Here is a 7501-nt window from a genome sequence, read left to right as displayed (position 1 = left end):
TAGAAAACCATCACTCTCCGTCCATTGTTAAGTTTAGGTTTTTATACTGTGCAAAGTTGGTTATTGTTCATTTTCCTAATAATTTCTCATGAGAAGTTTTTGGAGATCAATAGCCTCATAAAACGTCTATAATCAAAATCCTGGAATAAATCTTGAAAAGGTAAAAGACTTGTAAATGTTGGCTCAGAGTATTATTTCGCAATTTTTTAATAACTACTCATGGGTGAATTTTAATGTTTTTTTTCGCTTTGGTTGGATATAGTTAAAGCTAGTTTAATTATGTGTCTTTGAAATAACTAGTCAAAAAATTAATTATTTTAAAATTGATAATATAACTAGTTTAAATGGTGTCATCAAGTTCATATGGCGATACATAATTTGTTTTTAAAAAAATTCTTCAATTTACTAATTTTGAAGGACATGTGACATTTTGTAATCTGATAAAATTTTTCTCCTTCTATGATACTGAATTCAAAATTTTTGAAATATTATCCTCTTAAAATATAAACTCACATAACATTTTAAAATAAAATGGCCAAAGTTGAATTAGTTTGACCATTAAAGTCAAATAAAGACAAACAAATTAATAGTAAAAGAGTTCTTTTTTAAAAATAAAATTACATATTCAAGTAGAAATCACAATAACAATATAACCTTTTAAGTCTATGATATAACTATTACATTCAATATAAAATATTAACAAAATATTTAACGAATAAATCACCATTAAACCTATATATAAAAACAATGAGAGAGAGAGAGAGAGAGAGAGAGAGAAAGTTGAGAGCTTTTTTGTAGGTAAGCATGGAGGAGATGGATCAACAGCTATGGGTAATAGGCAACAAGGGTTTCAGGGCATTAGGATTTGTGGGTTTTTTGAATTGGCATGGTGGAGGAGATCGTTATTCTCAGTATATGTGGATAATTTGGCAATAGGGATGTCATGGCCGAGTATCAAATCAGTGTTTGATGAGTTTAGGGTGGTTGTTGATGTTTTTGTTCCTCGTAATATTCGGAATAGGTTCTCCAAATTTGCTTTTGTGAGATTTCGATATGAACATGACTAGAGACGCACTGTTAATCAAGGTGATGGCATTTTGGTAGATGGAAGGAAAATCATTGTGAAAAATGCCATTACTGTGGGAAGGGATTTGTATAGTCCTCATGATAACTGTCAAAAGCAATTACCTAGTTTCAAAGAAGTTCTTGTGGGCTCTAATGAGAATAAGGAAGTTGGTACTAAGAAAGTTACAACTTCTATTGATAAACAACCAACTATTCTTGGAGCTGTGTAGTCCTCTAAAGAGGTTCTTAATAAAGCTCACAATCAGATTTATATTCCTAAAGTTAATGGAGTTTGGTTGGATAAGAGCGCTGTTGGTTTCTTCATGAAGGTTTCTCTTTATGCAATGTAATGAATTTGTTGAAAGGGAAGGGGATAAAGGTTGAAATCAGAGGAGCTGGTTAGTTACGTGTCATTGTAACCTTCCATAGTAAGGAGGAGAGGGATGTGTTGTTGACGGATTATTTTGAATACTTTCAAGAGTGGTTTTCTAGTCTTATTCCGTATGAATCTACTATGAACAAAATAGAGATTATAAGTTAAGTAAAGGTTAAGGAGGTGCCAATGTTAGAATGAGCCTTGCAGCCAATTGGGATTAATTAAAGCTTGGCTCTAATTATGTAATCACATCATTCAAATTGAATGATAAAAGGCTTTCCTTCATCAATACGCCTTAGAAAAGAACTGTAATGAGTTGCAATTATAATATCTCTATACATCAAAGCATAATCTCAAAATATTCTTAATTGATGTATCATTGAGGCTAGACATCAATGAAGCTTAAAGACTGGTACATTTTATGTTCCTTATTTTAAAAGTAAGCAATTGATCTCATAGATTAAAATATAAAGATACTTGGAATTAGAATGTTGGTGTTTGCCTAGAAGAGCAAGTTCACTAAACTTGACCCATTATAAGAGTTCCATTTGGTATTTCACTCAAGTGTTTATGGAAATACTCTCATGTGTCAATAATGTAAGTAATCTTTAGACTTGTGTTCCCAGGTTATCTTGTATGTGAATTGTCATGCTTTGATTTCACCTCTATGAGTCTGGAGGTGACCAGATGTCTAAATAGGGTACATTTGGGTATGGCATGAAGCATGCGAAGATGAATGGGTAGTCCAATAAGGATTCATCACCCCCAGTGATTTGAAAGGGACATATCTCATTTGCTTCTCGCTTATATTGACCGAAACTCCTTAGCTAAGGCAATCTTGATAGGTATATATGGAAGTTGCAGGACTAATATGGATAAGTTTGAAAGTAAACACCAAGCTAGGCTTTCTATTTACCGAAATATATAATGAAAAGATTGAATTACATTGAGATACTATGCATTGAAAGGTTAGTTAAAAAACCTTTTGACTCTCCTAACAATTGGGTGACCATGATGCATTGCTAGATGTCAATCTTGGTCTATAGAATTGAGTCATCAATCAATTTCATTGCCAACATGTTAGGAACGTAATGGGTCACACTCAAAGATTGCATCATGAATTAAATTAGAAGTGTGATGATTTAAGTTGGACTTAAATCACATACTAGGCATTTAACTTCTATAAACTTAATTAAAAGAGTTTAATTAAGTTTTAGGCATAATTATAAATAGTTTAAATTATAAGGTCTTGATTACAAAATATAAAAGAAATTAAATTTGATTTTAATTTTCAAGGACTTAATTAAAAGAGTTTAATTAAGTGATGGGCCCAATATTATAATGTGTTATAATATTGAGCTTAATTGCAAAATTGAAGTTATTTTGGCCTAATTATATAAGTTACATTTTAACTATTTTCTATAAGAGAGACTTTCACAATTGAAGCAAAACCTAATTTTTCAGAAAAAGAAAAAGGTGCTTTCTTTTTTTGCCACCACTCCTTTTGTGTGAAAGAGGAAATTGCTTACAAAGCAATTTTCAAGAGAGGTTTGACCAAGCTTGTGAAAAAAAAGAAAACGACAATTGTTCTTTTGTAATACCCCGCACCCTCGTTGGACACAAATAAGACCTTATTGATCAAACGAATGATCGTTTGATGTGAATTGGTGTGCTAAAGAGTGACAAAGGATGAAAGGAACGTTCAAGAATAAAATGCTTTGCGCGTGCAGAAACAATAATTAAATAATAATATTTTCATTGGAGAGGAATTAGTAAGCTAAAGGATGATTCAGAAGTAAACCGAGATGTAATGATGTGTTTCAGGACCAAAGAAGGCAAGTGAAAATTTTTGAAATAAAATAATATTTTATTCAATAAAATAATATTAAAATATTAATATTTTATATGTTGTCGAAATTAGTCATGAAAAATGGAATATGAATAATTTAAGTGGGGGAGAAGAAGTAAAGAAGAATTTTGAAGGAAAACGACGATAATTGTGTCAGCGTGATTTTATTAAATCGAGCTAACGCAGGTAAGTAAATATTTAAATATTATGGTGACATCGCATTGAAATGCGATTTCGATATTTTGATTATACACGTATAAGAAAAGGAAGATAGAAAGAAATTGAAATTTTTACACGTGTTGAAAGAATTAATTTTAAAATATGAAAATTTGAGGGAGGTGTGTTAAATAAAATGAAGTTAAGGCATAATATGTAAATTTTATTGTTTTGAAGAAATAAAAATAAAATGGATAATAAAATAATGAAGAAAAGGTGTTGAAAAGTCAAACAATATTTTTATATGTACATGAGTGGCCACATGAGTCAAGAATGGAATGAGGACAAAAACAAAAGAAAGGAATAAAGATGGAATGGGGGGCCGACCACAAGAATAAAAGAAAGAAAGGAAGAAAGACAAAAAAAAGCAAAAAAAATAAAAGAGAAGAACGTAGAAATGATGGTGGGGCCGGCCATGTGAGATGAAAGAAATGAAAAAGAGATAAAAGCAAAAAATGAGAGGAAGTCGATTGAGAGTGGGAGAAGAAAAATAAAGGAAAGAACCAAAAACCGAGCAAAAGAAATGAAAGAAGAACCGTGGGAGAGGAAGGAAACAGAGAGCTTTTGCAGTAATTTTTGGAGGAAGAAGAAAGCTGAAAATTTATTAGGTAAGAAGCTGATTTTTGCTTCACTTTGAGAGAGAAAATTTGGTGCTTTTTGGAGGGATTTTGGTGCTGAAAATTCAAGGTTTTTGCTGCTGAATTTTGAGGTTATGTTGCTGAAAATTTTTGGAGATTTTTGCTGCCATTGAAGGATAACTTTGACTGCTGAAAATTTGAGCTGCTTGCTGCCCATTTGTGTAGAAAAAAAATTTAAGCTGTTTGCTGGTAGTTTGTACAGAAAAATTGGACAGCTTTGTGCTGCCAAAATTGAGAAGTTTTGTTGCTGAAAATTTGAGCTGAAAATCTACTGATTTCAGAGTAGAAAATGGCAGCAAAAAGGGTGAGAAAATGAGGCTTTTGGTGACGATTTTGAGAGGAAAGGAAGATAGGAAGCCACAGTGGTGAAGGGAGTGACGGGCTGGAAAGAAAAAAAAAAGAAACGTGGAAGAGAGAAAAAGAAAGAAAAAGACGAAAAAAAATAGAAAATAAATGGGCATGGCCCAATAGGAAATAAAAATAAATGGGCTTAGCCCAAATAGGAAAAATGGAGAAGCCCATGAAGAGGCCCCAATGGTAAGTTAATGTTATATTTTAAGGTTTATGGGTAGTTTAATATTGTGCATATTTTGGATGAAAAATATGCAAGTTGCTTAAGGAATTTTTAATTAAGTTGCTACCCATACAAATGTGTGATTAAGTATACTAAGTTTAAATTATTGCTAGGAAAGTTTGTCATGGAGGCGTGCCGAACGAAGTATGTGACCGACAAATAAGAATAATTATATACGCGTACGAATCAATAGTGAAGTAATATCCCACTATTATGAGGTGAGTAGGGGGTGTCAATTTTAAAAATTTCATATACATATACATGAACTTATATTTTACGTTAAGTGCAAAATTTATGGAAAGCATGCGTTGATAGAATTTTAAGGAGTCGTAGGTATAAGTTTTTTAGAAATCATTTGGAATATATATATATATATATATATATATATATATATATATATATATATATATATATTATATGTAAACTGTTTTAAACCAGGAAACAAGCTTTTCGAAAAGATTTACATCAAAGGAAATTGTGCCTTATTGTTTGTGTGGTGTGCATTCATGAAATTTATTACATATTCACCATGCTATTTTGATACAAAATATCATGCAAATATTTACAATGAACATTTACGAAAAGAGAGTTTTAATGTGATGTGGGGATCGATATCTTGAGAAAGATTTAAAATATCTCCTTGAAGATCAAATTTGAATTCTTTTAAAAGATGATTTCATTTTAACCAAGAAATTCAAGAGTAATTGGAGACTGCTACTTGTTGTGTTATAAATTGTGTTTTGAATTGAATGGTTTATGATAATGTGGGCATGATTGGCTGGATTGGTAAATGTATTGAAAATGTATGAATTGTTGATTTGCCTTGAGAGGCTGTAAAATAAAATAATTGCCATGTCATGCTATTGCAAATTTATTGTATGGTGGGTTTAGCTTGCTGTAGTGGGCGGGTTCTGTGGACTAGCCTTTTTGAGGGGCACGAAATCTAGGTATATTCTTACCTCGGTACGAGAGGCGTGTAGGGTAACTCATGAGGTACAACTTTAGAGTTCACTTCACGCCAAACCACCACGTGAGGGTGAACTCAGCCAACGCCAAGGAACGACTGTGTTTTTCAAACTAAAAATATGTTTACATGTATATGAAATTTTTAACAACCTTGGCGGACTCGGTTGGGATAGCCCCGGGCCAATGTATCCCTGACCACCGAGTATGAGAATGATTTTGGCACAAGTCAAGTTTTTAAGAAAGTCATAAGCCATGTTGTTTATTTTTGACAAATATGTAATGGTTTTATATGAGTTGAAATAAGTTTTAATATTATGAATTATATTTCTCTGCATGGTGAAAATGAAATTAAATGGTTTTTCGCAGCTCCCCTATTTGTTTATCTGTGAAATGAATCTGTAATTCCTCGCATATGGGGCGAGTTATGATTTGTGCATGATTTTAAATATTATTTGGTTTCGCGAAAGCTTGCTAAATTTTATTGATTTGATTCGAAAATGATTATTAATATATTTTGATGCGAAAAATTTTATTACCTCGATTATTTATACTTTATAAGAAATTCTCGATTTCTATATAAGGCACAAACCCTCGTTTGAAACAAATTGCTTTTACAATATTGCATTTTTATATTCAACTGATCTGTCGTTTGCTTGTTTTCGCATCTACGCCCTACTCGCTAAGTCGATGATTATCACTAAGTCTATGAGACTCGCACCCTTTTATTTCTCTTTTTGCAGATAGGGATCAGCCTAGCGTGTAGTCAGTGACGCGTTCGGTCCACCGTGAATAGGTAAAGGCATCTCCTAGCATTTTATTCCGAGTCGCTCCGCTGTTAGAGGTCAAGTCGTAGCATTTTATTTATTAAGTTGTAAATGAATTCTAAATTTTTATATAAGCATTAATTTGGGGATTATAGATTTTAATACATATACTTACGAATAAAAGGAAAAAGTTTGTATTGATTTTTATATTTATGGTTCAATTTAGTATATGAAAGTATCAATATTATATGGTGATTGAATGTAGTGGATTAACGAGCAAATTTGAGACAGGCTTGTTCGAGAGTTGGCAGGTCTTTTTCGAAAGTCTTGGACGTCGACAACGACCAGGGAGAGGTCGTTGCATCTTTTCTTTGCTAGTACAAAGTATAGTTAAACAAACTCCCTCCTTTACTAAAAGATTATGTGTAATTATGTGTACTACCGTTGAAAGCCAATCACTTAATTGGCTAGGGTTCTTGCTTCTTGTAATGTTCGTGGGATTGCTTTAAGAAGTGCCATTGTGATTATAAGATCATTTGGCATGGTAACCTTCTAAATTTTAATTAATTTTGTGCTTTTATGTGTTAAATATCACCAATGTTATCCATGGGTGGAAGCATGTTTTGGTTGTTTAATTTGAATTTTAATTCTTGTTTTGTTGTGCGTATTTTGATCATGTCATCCATACACAAAATCTATCAGCCAATTCATATATGGCATGTGAATTTGTTTAAAACCTTAGGTGATGCTTAGGGTCAATTTATTGAAATTAAATAATCTACCATGAATTTGAGTTGTTTTGATCATGGCATGTTGTTGGTAAAAGTGGATAGCTTGCACAAAATTTCTTTGCACACTTGGCTTATGATAGGGAAAGAAATTGTGTTTATTAGAGCTTGTGACAAGGGTGGTGCAACTTGTCCAAGTTGGTAACACAGCAACTCCGGCTATTGTGAGTGGGGGTGGTCCGGCAACTATGATGACCTTAGTTTCAAATGGGAATAGGGGTCAGGCAATGATTAAGGAAGGAATGTTTAGGTACAGGCTGGCTGA

At 32.5% G+C, this 7501-nt stretch overlaps 1 long non-coding RNA gene across 1 annotated transcript; it reads left to right on the top strand.

Annotated features, from left to right (window-relative positions):
- Window positions 1-4070: 4070 nt before the first annotated feature.
- LOC148760417 (uncharacterized) lies at window positions 4071-6572 on the top strand. The gene is made up of 3 exons (XR_016023197.1): window positions 4071-4681; window positions 4832-4936; window positions 6425-6572. It is a non-coding gene; the product is annotated as an uncharacterized LOC148760417 (long non-coding RNA).
- Window positions 6573-7501: the final 929 nt, after the last annotated feature.

The sequence above is a fragment of the Theobroma cacao genome, chromosome 10 (genome assembly GCF_053813885.1).
Source record: "Theobroma cacao isolate CCN51 chromosome 10, ASM5381388v1, whole genome shotgun sequence".
In the NCBI taxonomy this organism is placed as follows: Eukaryota; Viridiplantae; Streptophyta; class Magnoliopsida; order Malvales; family Malvaceae; genus Theobroma; species Theobroma cacao.
Note: the sequence above shows the minus strand (reverse complement) of the source record. Positions and strands in the feature narration are given on the sequence as shown.